Raw genomic sequence first — 14,260 nt, forward strand, 5'->3', positions numbered from 1 at the left:
GTTTCTACAGAAAGAGTGTTTCAGAACTGCTCAATGCAAAGTACAGTTCAACTCTTTTAGTTGAATGCACAGAACAGAAAGAAGTTTCACAGAATGCTTCTGTGTAGCTTTTATTTGAAGATACTCCTCTTTCCACTATAGGCCCTTTAGCGCTCCGATTGTCCACATGTAATTTCTACAGAAAGTTTGCTTCAGAACTGCTCACTAAAAAGTAAGGTTCAACTCTGTTAGTTGAATGCACAGAACAGAAAGAAGTTTCGCAGAATGCTTCTCTGTAGTTTTTATTTGAAGATATTCCTTTTTCCATTAGAGGACCCTTGGCGCTCCAATTGTTCACTTGCAGTTTCCCCAGAAGGAGTGTTTCAGAACTTCTCAATCAAAAGTAATGTTAAATTCTGTTAGTTGAATGCACAGAACAGAAAGAAGTTTCGCAGAATGCTTCTGTGTAGTTTTTATTTGAAGTTATTCCTTTTTCCACTATAGGCCCCTTAGCGCTCCGAATGTCCACTTGCACTTTCTACAGAAAGAGTGTTTCAGATGTGCACAATCCAAAGTAAGGTTCAACTCTGTTAGTTGAATGCAAAGAAGAGAAAGAAGTTTCACAGAATGCTTCTGTGTTGTTTTTATTTGAAGATATTCCTTTTTCCACTTAAGGATCCTAAGCCCTCCAAATGTCCACTTGCAGTTTCTACAGAAAGAGTGTTTCAGAACTGCTCAATGCAAAGTAAAGTTCAACTCTTTTAGCTGAATGCACAGAAAAGAAAGAAGTTTCACAGAATGTTTCTGTGTAGCTTTTATTTGAAGATAGTCCTGTTTCCACTATAGGCCCTTTATCGCTCCGATTGTCCACTTGCAATTTCTACAGAAAGTGTGCTTCAGAACTGCTCATTAAAAAGTAAGGTTCAACTCTGTTAGTTGAATGCACAGAACAGAAAGAAGTTTCGCAGAATGCTTCTCTGTAGTTTTTATTTGAAGATATTCCTTTTTCCACATTAGGCCCCTCAGCGCTTCGAACTTCCGCTTTCAATTTGTACAGAAATAGTTTTGCAGATCTGCTGAACCAAAAGTAAGGTTCACTTCTGTTGGTTGAATGCGCCTAAGAGAAAGAAGTTTCACAGAATGTTTCCGTGTAGTTTTTAGTTGAAGATAGTCCTTTTTCCACAATAGACCCCTTATCGCTCTGAATGTCCACTTGCAGTTTCTACTGAAAGAGTGTTTCAGAACTGTTCAATCAAAAGTAAGGTTGAACTCTGTCAATTGAATGCACGGAACAGAAAGAAGTTTCACAGAATGCTTCTGTGTAGTTTCTATTTGAAGATATCCTTTTTGCCACTAAAGGCCCCTAAGCGCTCAGAATGTCCACCTGCAGTTTCTACAGAAAGAGTGTTTCAGAAATGCTCAAAGGAAAGTTCCACTCTGTTAATTGAATGCGCAGAACAGAAAGAATCCTCACAGAATGCTTCTGTGTAGTTTTTATTTGAAGATATTTCATTTTCCACTATACGCCCCTTAATGCTCTGAATGCCCACTTGCAGTTTCTACAGAAAGAGTGTTTCAGAACTGCTGAATCAAAAGTAAGTTTCAACTCTGTTAGTAGAATGCACAGAACAGAAAGGAGTTTCAGAGAATGCTTCTGTGTAGTTTTTATTTGAAGTTATTCCTTTTTCCACTATAGGCCCCTTAGCGCTCCGAATGTCCACTTGCAGTTTCTACAGAAAGAGTGTTTCAGAAGTGTTCAATCAAAACTGATGTTGAACTCTGTGAGGTCAATGCACAGAACAGAAAGAAGTTTCGCAGAATGCTTCTGTGTAGTTCTTACTTGAAGATATTCCTTTTTCCACTAAAGGCCCCTTAGCGCTCAGAATGTCCACTTGCAGCTACTGCAGAGAGAGTGTTTCAGAGCTGCTCAATTAAAAGTAAGCTTCAACTCTGTTAACCGAATGTTCAGAGCCCAAAGAAGTTTCACACAATGCTTCTGTGTAGTTTTTATTTGAAGATATTTCTTCTTCCACTATAGGCCCCTTAGTGCTCTGAATATCCACTTCCAGTTTCTACAGAGAGAGTGTTTCAGAACTGCTGAATCAAAAGTAAGCTTCAACTGTGTTAGTTGAATGCACAGAACAGAAAGAAATTTCACAGAATGCTTCTGTGTAGTTTTTATTTGAAGTTATTCCTTTTTCCACTATAGGCTCCTTAGCGCTCCGAATGTCCACTTGCACTTTCTACAGAAAGAGTGTTTCAGATGTGCACAATCCAAAGTAAGCTTCAAGTCTGCTAGTTGAAAGCGCAGAACAGAGAGAAGTTTCACAGAATACTTCTGTGTAGTTTTTATTGGAAGATATTCCTTTTTCCAATGTAGGCCCCTTAGCGATCGGAATGTCCACTTGCAGTTTCCGCAGAAGCAGTGTTTTAGAACTGCTGAATCAAAAGTAAGGCTCAACTCTGTTAGTTGAATGCAAAGAAGAGAAAGAAGTTTCACTGAATGCTTCTGTGTTGTTTTTATTTGAAGATATTCCTTTTTCAACTAAAGGATCCTAAGCCCTCCAAATGTCCACTTGCAGTTTCTACAGAAAGAGTGTTTCAGAACTGCTCAATGCAAAGTACAGTTCAACTCTTTTAGTTGAATGCACAGAACAGAAAGAAGTTTCACAGAATGCTTCTGTGTAGCTTTTATTTGAAGATACTCCTCTTTCCACTATAGGCCCTTTAGCGCTCCGATTGTCCACATGTAATTTCTACAGAAAGTTTGCTTCAGAACTGCTCACTAAAAAGTAAGGTTCAACTCTGTTAGTTGAATGCACAGAACAGAAAGAAGTTTCGCAGAATGCTTCTCTGTAGTTTTTATTTGAAGATATTCCTTTTTCCAGTAGAGGACCCTTGGCGCTCCAATTGTTCACTTGCAGTTTCCCCAGAAGGAGTGTTTCAGAACTTCTCAATCAAAAGTAATGTTAAATTCTGTTAGTTGAATGCACAGAACAGAAAGAAGTTTCGCAGAATGCTTCTGTGTAGTTTTTATTTGAAGTTATTCCTTTTTCCACTATAGGCCCCTTAGCGCTCCGAATGTCCACTTGCACTTTCTACAGAAAGAGTGTTTCAGATGTGCACAATCCAAAGTAAGGTTCAACTCTGTTAGTTGAATGCAAAGAAGAGAAAGAAGTTTCACAGAATGCTTCTGTGTTGTTTTTATTTGAAGATATTCCTTTTTCCACTTAAGGATCCTAAGCCCTCCAAATGTCCACTTGCAGTTTCTACAGAAAGAGTGTTTCAGAACTGCTCAATGCAAAGTAAAGTTCAACTCTTTTAGCTGAATGCACAGAAAAGAAAGAAGTTTCACAGAATGTTTCTGTGTAGCTTTTATTTGAAGATAGTCCTGTTTCCACTATAGGCCCTTTATCGCTCCGATTGTCCACTTGCAATTTCTACAGAAAGTGTGCTTCAGAACTGCTCATTAAAAAGTAAGGTTCAACTCTGTTAGTTGAATGCACAGAACAGAAAGAAGTTTCGCAGAATGCTTCTCTGTAGTTTTTATTTGAAGATATTCCTTTTTCCACATTAGGCCCCTCAGCGCTTCGAACTTCCGCTTTCAATTTGTACAGAAATAGTTTTGCAGATCTGCTGAACCAAAAGTAAGGTTCACTTCTGTTGGTTGAATGCGCCTAAGAGAAAGAAGTTTCACAGAATGTTTCCGTGTAGTTTTTAGTTGAAGATAGTCCTTTTTCCACAATAGACCCCTTATCGCTCTGAATGTCCACTTGCAGTTTCTACTGAAAGAGTGTTTCAGAACTGTTCAATCAAAAGTAAGGTTGAACTCTGTCAATTGAATGCACGGAACAGAAAGAAGTTTCACAGAATGCTTCTGTGTAGTTTCTATTTGAAGATATCCTTTTTGCCACTAAAGGCCCCTAAGCGCTCAGAATGTCCACCTGCAGTTTCTACAGAAAGAGTGTTTCAGAAATGCTCAAAGGAAAGTTCCACTCTGTTAATTGAATGCGCAGAACAGAAAGAATCCTCACAGAATGCTTCTGTGTAGTTTTTATTTGAAGATATTTCATTTTCCACTATACGCCCCTTAATGCTCTGAATGCCCACTTGCAGTTTCTACAGAAAGAGTGTTTCAGAACTGCTGAATCAAAAGTAAGTTTCAACTCTGTTAGTAGAATGCACAGAACAGAAAGGAGTTTCAGAGAATGCTTCTGTGTAGTTTTTATTTGAAGTTATTCCTTTTTCCACTATAGGCCCCTTAGCGCTCCGAATGTCCACTTGCAGTTTCTACAGAAAGAGTGTTTCAGAAGTGTTCAATCAAAACTGATGTTGAACTCTGTGAGGTCAATGCACAGAACAGAAAGAAGTTTCGCAGAATGCTTCTGTGTAGTTCTTACTTGAAGATATTCCTTTTTCCACTAAAGGCCCCTTAGCGCTCAGAATGTCCACTTGCAGCTACTGCAGAGAGAGTGTTTCAGAGCTGCTCAATTAAAAGTAAGCTTCAACTCTGTTAACCGAATGTTCAGAGCCCAAAGAAGTTTCACACAATGCTTCTGTGTAGTTTTTATTTGAAGATATTTCTTCTTCCACTATAGGCCCCTTAGTGCTCTGAATATCCACTTCCAGTTTCTACAGAGAGAGTGTTTCAGAACTGCTGAATCAAAAGTAAGCTTCAACTGTGTTAGTTGAATGCACAGAACAGAAAGAAATTTCACAGAATGCTTCTGTGTAGTTTTTATTTGAAGTTATTCCTTTTTCCACTATAGGCTCCTTAGCGCTCCGAATGTCCACTTGCACTTTCTACAGAAAGAGTGTTTCAGATGTGCACAATCCAAAGTAAGCTTCAAGTCTGCTAGTTGAAAGCGCAGAACAGAGAGAAGTTTCACAGAATACTTCTGTGTAGTTTTTATTGGAAGATATTCCTTTTTCCAATGTAGGCCCCTTAGCGATCGGAATGTCCACTTGCAGTTTCCGCAGAAGCAGTGTTTTAGAACTGCTGAATCAAAAGTAAGGCTCAACTCTGTTAGTTGAATGCAAAGAAGAGAAAGAAGTTTCACTGAATGCTTCTGTGTTGTTTTTATTTGAAGATATTCCTTTTTCAACTAAAGGATCCTAAGCCCTCCAAATGTCCACTTGCAGTTTCTACAGAAAGAGTGTTTCAGAACTGCTCAATGCAAAGTACAGTTCAACTCTTTTAGTTGAATGCACAGAACAGAAAGAAGTTTCACAGAATGCTTCTGTGTAGCTTTTATTTGAAGATACTCCTCTTTCCACTATAGGCCCTTTAGCGCTCCGATTGTCCACATGTAATTTCTACAGAAAGTTTGCTTCAGAACTGCTCACTAAAAAGTAAGGTTCAACTCTGTTAGTTGAATGCACAGAACAGAAAGAAGTTTCGCAGAATGCTTCTCTGTAGTTTTTATTTGAAGATATTCCTTTTTCCAGTAGAGGACCCTTGGCGCTCCAATTGTTCACTTGCAGTTTCCCCAGAAGGAGTGTTTCAGAACTTCTCAATCAAAAGTAATGTTAAATTCTGTTAGTTGAATGCACAGAACAGAAAGAAGTTTCGCAGAATGCTTCTGTGTAGTTTTTATTTGAAGTTATTCCTTTTTCCACTATAGGCCCCTTAGCGCTCCGAATGTCCACTTGCACTTTCTACAGAAAGAGTGTTTCAGATGTGCACAATCCAAAGTAAGGTTCAACTCTGTTAGTTGAATGCAAAGAAGAGAAAGAAGTTTCACAGAATGCTTCTGTGTTGTTTTTATTTGAAGATATTCCTTTTTCCACTTAAGGATCCTAAGCCCTCCAAATGTCCACTTGCAGTTTCTACAGAAAGAGTGTTTCAGAACTGCTCAATGCAAAGTAAAGTTCAACTCTTTTAGCTGAATGCACAGAAAAGAAAGAAGTTTCACAGAATGTTTCTGTGTAGCTTTTATTTGAAGATAGTCCTGTTTCCACTATAGGCCCTTTATCGCTCCGATTGTCCACTTGCAATTTCTACAGAAAGTGTGCTTCAGAACTGCTCATTAAAAAGTAAGGTTCAACTCTGTTAGTTGAATGCACAGAACAGAAAGAAGTTTCGCAGAATGCTTCTCTGTAGTTTTTATTTGAAGATATTCCTTTTTCCACATTAGGCCCCTCAGCGCTTCGAACTTCCGCTTTCAATTTGTACAGAAATAGTTTTGCAGATCTGCTGAACCAAAAGTAAGGTTCACTTCTGTTGGTTGAATGCGCCTAAGAGAAAGAAGTTTCACAGAATGTTTCCGTGTAGTTTTTAGTTGAAGATAGTCCTTTTTCCACAATAGACCCCTTATCGCTCTGAATGTCCACTTGCAGTTTCTACTGAAAGAGTGTTTCAGAACTGTTCAATCAAAAGTAAGGTTGAACTCTGTCAATTGAATGCACGGAACAGAAAGAAGTTTCACAGAATGCTTCTGTGTAGTTTCTATTTGAAGATATCCTTTTTGCCACTAAAGGCCCCTAAGCGCTCAGAATGTCCACCTGCAGTTTCTACAGAAAGAGTGTTTCAGAAATGCTCAAAGGAAAGTTCCACTCTGTTAATTGAATGCGCAGAACAGAAAGAATCCTCACAGAATGCTTCTGTGTAGTTTTTATTTGAAGATATTTCATTTTCCACTATACGCCCCTTAATGCTCTGAATGCCCACTTGCAGTTTCTACAGAAAGAGTGTTTCAGAACTGCTGAATCAAAAGTAAGTTTCAACTCTGTTAGTAGAATGCACAGAACAGAAAGGAGTTTCAGAGAATGCTTCTGTGTAGTTTTTATTTGAAGTTATTCCTTTTTCCACTATAGGCCCCTTAGCGCTCTGAATGTCCACTTGCAGTTTCTACAGAAAGAGTGTTTCAGAAGTGTTCAATCAAAACTGATGTTGAACTCTGTGAGGTCAATGCACAGAACAGAAAGAAGTTTCGCAGAATGCTTCTGTGTAGTTCTTACTTGAAGATATTCCTTTTTCCACTAAAGGCCCCTTAGCGCTCAGAATGTCCACTTGCAGCTACTGCAGAGAGAGTGTTTCAGAGCTGCTCAATTAAAAGTAAGCTTCAACTCTGTTAACCGAATGTTCAGAGCCCAAAGAAGTTTCACACAATGCTTCTGTGTAGTTTTTATTTGAAGATATTTCTTCTTCCACTATAGGCCCCTTAGTGCTCTGAATATCCACTTCCAGTTTCTACAGAGAGAGTGTTTCAGAACTGCTGAATCAAAAGTAAGCTTCAACTGTGTTAGTTGAATGCACAGAACAGAAAGAAATTTCACAGAATGCTTCTGTGTAGTTTTTATTTGAAGTTATTCCTTTTTCCACTATAGGCTCCTTAGCGCTCCGAATGTCCACTTGCACTTTCTACAGAAAGAGTGTTTCAGATGTGCACAATCCAAAGTAAGCTTCAAGTCTGCTAGTTGAAAGCGCAGAACAGAGAGAAGTTTCACAGAATACTTCTGTGTAGTTTTTATTGGAAGATATTCCTTTTTCCAATGTAGGCCCCTTAGCGATCGGAATGTCCACTTGCAGTTTCCGCAGAAGCAGTGTTTTAGAACTGCTGAATCAAAAGTAAGGCTCAACTCTGTTAGTTGAATGCAAAGAAGAGAAAGAAGTTTCACTGAATGCTTCTGTGTTGTTTTTATTTGAAGATATTCCTTTTTCAACTAAAGGATCCTAAGCCCTCCAAATGTCCACTTGCAGTTTCTACAGAAAGAGTGTTTCAGAACTGCTCAATGCAAAGTACAGTTCAACTCTTTTAGTTGAATGCACAGAACAGAAAGAAGTTTCACAGAATGCTTCTGTGTAGCTTTTATTTGAAGATACTCCTCTTTCCACTATAGGCCCTTTAGCACTCCGATTGTCCACATGTAATTTCTACAGAAAGTTTGCTTCAGAACTGCTCACTAAAAAGTAAGGTTCAACTCTGTTAGTTGAATGCACAGAACAGAAAGAAGTTTCGCAGAATGCTTCTCTGTAGTTTTTATTTGAAGATATTCCTTTTTCCAGTAGAGGACCCTTGGCGCTCCAATTGTTCACTTGCAGTTTCCCCAGAAGGAGTGTTTCAGAACTTCTCAATCAAAAGTAATGTTAAATTCTGTTAGTTGAATGCACAGAACAGAAAGAAGTTTCGCAGAATGCTTCTGTGTCGTTCTTACTTGAAGATATTCCTTTTTCCACTAAAGGCCCCTTAGCGCTCAGAATGTCCACTTGCAGCTACTGCAGAGAGAGTGTTTCAGAGCTGCTCAATTAAAAGTAAGCTTCAACTCTTAACCGAATGTTCAGAGCCCAAAGAAGTTTCACACAATGCTTCTGTGTAGTTTTTATTTGAAGATATTTCTTCTTCCACTATAGGCCCCTTAGTGCTCTGAATATCCACTTCCAGTTTCTACAGAGAGAGTGTTTCAGAACTGCTGAATCAAAAGTAAGCTTCAACTGTGTTAGTTGAATGCACAGAACAGAAAGAAATTTCACAGAATGCTTCTGTGTAGTTTTTATTTGAAGTTATTCCTTTTTCCACTATAGGCCCCTTAGCGCTCCGAATGTCCACTTGCACTTTCTACAGAAAGAGTGTTTCAGATGTGCACAATCCAAAGTAAGCTTCAAGTCTGCTAGTTGAAAGCGCAGAACAGAGAGAAGTTTCACAGAATACTTCTGTGTAGTTTTTATTGGAAGATATTCCTTTTTCCAATGTAGGCCCCTTAGCGATCGGAATGCCCACTTGCAGTTTCCGCAGAAGCAGTGTTTTAGAACTGCTGAATCAAAAGTAAGGCTCAACTCTGTTAGTTGAATGCAAAGAAGAGAAAGGAGTTTCACTGAATGCTTCTGTGTTGTTTTTATTTGAAGATATTCCTTTTTCAACTAAAGGATCCTAAGCCCTCCAAATGTCCACTTGCAGTTTCTACAGAAAGAGTGTTTCAGAACTGCTCAATGCAAAGTACAGTTCAACTCTTTTAGTTGAATGCACAGAACAGAAAGAAGTTTCACAGAATGCTTCTGTGTAGCTTTTATTTGAAGATACTCCTCTTTCCACTATAGGCCCTTTAGCGCTCCGATTGTCCACATGTAATTTCTACAGAAAGTTTGCTTCAGAACTGCTCACTAAAAAGTAAGGTTCAACTCTGTTAGTTGAATGCACAGAACAGAAAGAAGTTTCGCAGAATGCTTCTCTGTAGTTTTTATTTGAAGATATTCCTTTTTCCATTAGAGGACCCTTGACGCTCCAATTGTTCACTTGCAGTTTCCCCAGAAGGAGTGTTTCAGAACTTCTCAATCAAAAGTAATGTTAAATTCTGTTAGTTGAATGCACAGAACAGAAAGAAGTTTCGCAGAATGCTTCTGTGTAGTTTATATTTGAAGTTATTCCTTTTTCCACTATAGGCCCCTTAGCGCTCCGAATGTCCACTTGCACTTTCTACAGAAAGAGTGTTTCAGATGTGCACAATCCAAAGTAAGGTTGAACTCTGTTAGTTGAATGCAAAGAAGAGAAAGAAGTTTCACAGAATGCTTCTGTGTTGTTTTTATTTGAAGATATTCCTTTTTCCACTTAAGGATCCTAAGCCCTCCAAATGTCCACTTGCAGTTTCTACAGAAAGAGTGTTTCAGAACTGCTCAATGCAAAGTAAAGTTCAACTCTTTTAGCTGAATGCACAGAAAAGAAAGAAGTTTCACAGAATGTTTCTGTGTAGCTTTTATTTGAAGATAGTCCTGTTTCCACTATAGGCCCTTTATCGCTCCGATTGTCCACTTGCAATTTCTACAGAAAGTGTGCTTCAGAACTGCTCATTAAAAAGTAAGGTTCAACTCTGTTAGTTGAATGCACAGAACAGAAAGAAGTTTCGCAGAATGCTTCTCTGTAGTTTTTATTTGAAGATATTCCTTTTTCCACATTAGGCCCCTCAGCGCTTCGAACTTCCGCTTTCAATTTGTACAGAAATAGTTTTGCAGATCTGCTGAACCAAAAGTAAGGTTCACTTCTGTTGGTTGAATGCGCCTAAGTGAAAGAAGTTTCACAGAATGTTTCCGTGTAGTTTTTAGTTGAAGATAGTCCTTTTTCCACAATAGACCCCTTATCGCTCTGAATGTCCACTTGCAGTTTCTACTGAAAGAGTGTTTCAGAACTGTTCAATCAAAAGTAAGGTTGAACTCTGTCAATTGAATGCACGGAACAGAAAGAAGTTTCACAGAATGCTTCTGTGTAGTTTCTATTTGAAGATATCCTTTTTGCCACTAAAGGCCCCTAAGCGCTCAGAATGTCCACCTGCAGTTTCTACAGAAAGAGTGTTTCAGAAATGCTCAAAGGAAAGTTCCACTCTGTTAATTGAATGCGCAGAACAGAAAGAATCCTCACAGAATGCTTCTGTGTAGTTTTTATTTGAAGATATTTCATTTTCCACTATACGCCCCTTAATGCTCTGAATGCCCACTTGCAGTTTCTACAGAAAGAGTGTTTCAGAACTGCTGAATCAAAAGTAAGTTTCAACTCTGTTAGTAGAATGCACAGAACAGAAAGGAGTTTCAGAGAATGCTTCTGTGTAGTTTTTATTTGAAGTTATTCCTTTTTCCACTATAGGCCCCTTAGCGCTCCGAATGTCCACTTGCAGTTTCTACAGAAAGAGTGTTTCAGAAGTGTTCAATCAAAACTGATGTTGAACTCTGTGAGGTCAATGCACAGAACAGAAAGAAGTTTCGCAGAATGCTTCTGTGTAGTTCTTACTTGAAGATATTCCTTTTTCCACTAAAGGCCCCTTAGCGCTCAGAATGTCCACTTGCAGCTACTGCAGAGAGAGTGTTTCAGAGCTGCTCAATTAAAAGTAAGCTTCAACTCTGTTAACCGAATGTTCAGAGCCCAAAGAAGTTTCACACAATGCTTCTGTGTAGTTTTTATTTGAAGATATTTCTTCTTCCACTATAGGCCCCTTAGTGCTCTGAATATCCACTTCCAGTTTCTACAGAGAGAGTGTTTCAGAACTGCTGAATCAAAAGTAAGCTTCAACTGTGTTAGTTGAATGCACAGAACAGAAAGAAGTTTCGCAGAATGCTTCTGTGTAGTTTTTATTTGAAGTTATTCCTTTTTCCACTATAGGCCCCTTAGCGCTCCGAATGTCCACTTGCACTTTCTACAGAAAGAGTGTTTCAGATGTGCACAATCCAAAGTAAGGTTCAACTCTGTTAGTTGAATGCAAAGAAGAGAAAGAAGTTTCACTGAATGCTTCTGTGTTGTTTTTATTTGAAGATATTCCTTTTTCAACTAAAGGATCCTAAGCCCTCCAAATGTCCACTTGCAGTTTCTACAGAAAGAGTGTTTCAGAACTGCTCAATGCAAAGTACAGTTCAACTCTTTTAGCTGAATGCACAGAAAAGAAAGAAGTTTCACAGAATGTTTCTGTGTAGCTTTTATTTGAAGATAGTCCTGTTTCCACTATAGGCCCTTTATCGCTCCGATTGTCCACTTGCAATTTCTACAGAAAGTGTGCTTCAGAACTGCTCATTAAAAAGTAAGGTTCAACTCTGTTAGTTGAATGCACAGAACAGAAAGAAGTTTCGCAGAATGCTTCTCTGTAGTTTTTATTTGAAGGTATTCCTTTTTCCAGTAGAGGACCCTTGGCGCTCCAATTGTTCACTTGCAGTTTCCCCAGAAGGAGTGTTTCAGAACTTCTCAATCAAAAGTAATGTTAAATTCTGTTAGTTGAATGCACAGAACAGAAAGAAGTTTCGCAGAATGCTTCTGTGTCGTTCTTACTTGAAGATATTCCTTTTTCCACTAAAGTCCCCTTAGCGCTCAGAATGTCCACTTGCAGCTACTGCAGAGAGAGTGTTTCAGAGCTGCTCAATTAAAAGTAAGCTTCAACTCTGTTAACCGAATGTTCAGAGCCCAAAGAAGTTTCACACAATGCTTCTGTGTAGTTTTTATTTGAAGATATTTCTTCTTCCACTATAGGCCCCTTAGTGCTCTGAATATCCACTTCCAGTTTCTACAGAGAGAGTGTTTCAGAACTGCTGAATCAAAAGTAAGCTTCAACTGTGTTAGTTGAATGCACAGAACAGAAAGAAATTTCACAGAATGCTTCTGTGTAGTTTTTATTTGAAGTTATTCCTTTTTCCACTATAGGCTCCTTAGCGCTCCGAATGTCCACTTGCACTTTCTACAGAAAGAGTGTTTCAGATGTGCACAATCCAAAGTAAGCTTCAAGTCTGCTAGTTGAAAGCGCAGAACAGAGAGAAGTTTCACAGAATACTTCTGTGTAGTTTTTATTGGAAGATATTCCTTTTTCCAATGTAGGCCCCTTAGCGATCAGAATGTCCACTTGCAGTTTCCGCAGAAGCAGTGTTTTAGAACTGCTGAATCAAAAGTAAGGCTCAACTCTGTTAGTTGAATGCAAAGAAGAGAAAGGAGTTTCACTGAATGCTTCTGTGTTGTTTTTATTTGAAGATATTCCTTTTTCAACTAAAGGATCCTAAGCCCTCCAAATGTCCACTTGCAGTTTCTACAGAAAGAGTGTTTCAGAACTGCTCAATGCAAAGTACAGTTCAACTCTTTTAGTTGAATGCACAGAACAGAAAGAAGTTTCACAGAATGCTTCTGTGTAGCTTTTATTTGAAGATACTCCTCTTTCCACTATAGGCCCTTTAGCGCTCCGATTGTCCACATGTAATTTCTACAGAAAGTTTGCTTCAGAACTGCTCACTAAAAAGTAAGGTTCAACTCTGTTAGTTGAATGCACAGAACAGAAAGAAGTTTCGCAGAATGCTTCTCTGTAGTTTTTATTTGAAGATATTCCTTTTTCCATTAGAGGACCCTTGGCGCTCCAATTGTTCACTTGCAGTTTCCCCAGAAGGAGTGTTTCAGAACTTCTCAATCAAAAGTAATGTTAAATTCTGTTAGTTGAATGCACAGAACAGAAAGAAGTTTCGCAGAATGCTTCTGTGTAGTTTTTATTTGAAGTTATTCCTTTTTCCACTATAGGCCCCTTAGCGCTCCGAATGTCCACTTGCACTTTCTACAGAAAGAGTGTTTCAGATGTGCACAATCCAAAGTAAGGTTGAACTCTGTTAGTTGAATGCAAAGAAGAGAAAGAAGTTTCACAGAATGCTTCTGTGTTGTTTTTATTTGAAGATATTCCTTTTTCCACTTAAGGATCCTAAGCCCTCCAAATGTCCACTTGCAGTTTCTACAGAAAGAGTGTTTCAGAACTGCTCAATGCAAAGTAAAGTTCAACTCTTTTAGCTGAATGCACAGAAAAGAAAGAAGTTTCACAGAATGTTTCTGTGTAGCTTTTATTTGAAGATAGTCCTGTTTCCACTATAGGCCCTTTATCGCTCCGATTGTCCACTTGCAATTTCTACAGAAAGTGTGCTTCAGAACTGCTCATTAAAAAGTAAGGTTCAACTCTGTTAGTTGAATGCACAGAACAGAAAGAAGTTTCGCAGAATGCTTCTCTGTAGTTTTTATTTGAAGATATTCCTTTTTCCACATTAGGCCCCTCAGCGCTTCGAACTTCCGCTTTCAATTTGTACAGAAATAGTTTTGCAGATCTGCTGAACCAAAAGTAAGGTTCACTTCTGTTGGTTGAATGCGCCTAAGTGAAAGAAGTTTCACAGAATGTTTCCGTGTAGTTTTTAGTTGAAGATAGTCCTTTTTCCACAATAGACCCCTTATCGCTCTGAATGTCCACTTGCAGTTTCTACTGAAAGAGTGTTTCAGAACTGTTCAATCAAAAGTAAGGTTGAACTCTGTCAATTGAATGCACGGAACAGAAAGAAGTTTCACAGAATGCTTCTGTGTAGTTTCTATTTGAAGATATCCTTTTTGCCACTAAAGGCCCCTAAGCGCTCAGAATGTCCACCTGCAGTTTCTACAGAAAGAGTGTTTCAGAAATGCTCAAAGAAAGTTCCACTCTGTTAATTGAATGCGCAGAACAGAAAGAATCCTCACAGAATGCTTCTGTGTAGTTTTTATTTGAAGATATTTCATTTTCCACTATACGCCCCTTAATGCTCTGAATGCCCACTTGCAGTTTCTACAGAAAGAGTGTTTCAGAACTGCTGAATCAAAAGTAAGTTTCAACTCTGTTAGTAGAATGCACAGAACAGAAAGGAGTTTCAGAGAATGCTTCTGTGTAGTTTTTATTTGAAGTTATTCCTTTTTCCACTATAGGCCCCTTAGCGCTCCGAATGTCCACTTGCAGTTTCTACAGAAAGAGTGTTTCAGAAGTGTTCAATCAAAACTGATGTTGAACTCTGTGAGGTCAATGCACAGAACAGAAAGAAGTTTCGCAGAAT

Source organism: Symphalangus syndactylus, chromosome 14 (genome assembly GCF_028878055.3).
Source record: "Symphalangus syndactylus isolate Jambi chromosome 14, NHGRI_mSymSyn1-v2.1_pri, whole genome shotgun sequence".
Classification (NCBI taxonomy): domain Eukaryota; kingdom Metazoa; phylum Chordata; class Mammalia; order Primates; family Hylobatidae; genus Symphalangus; species Symphalangus syndactylus.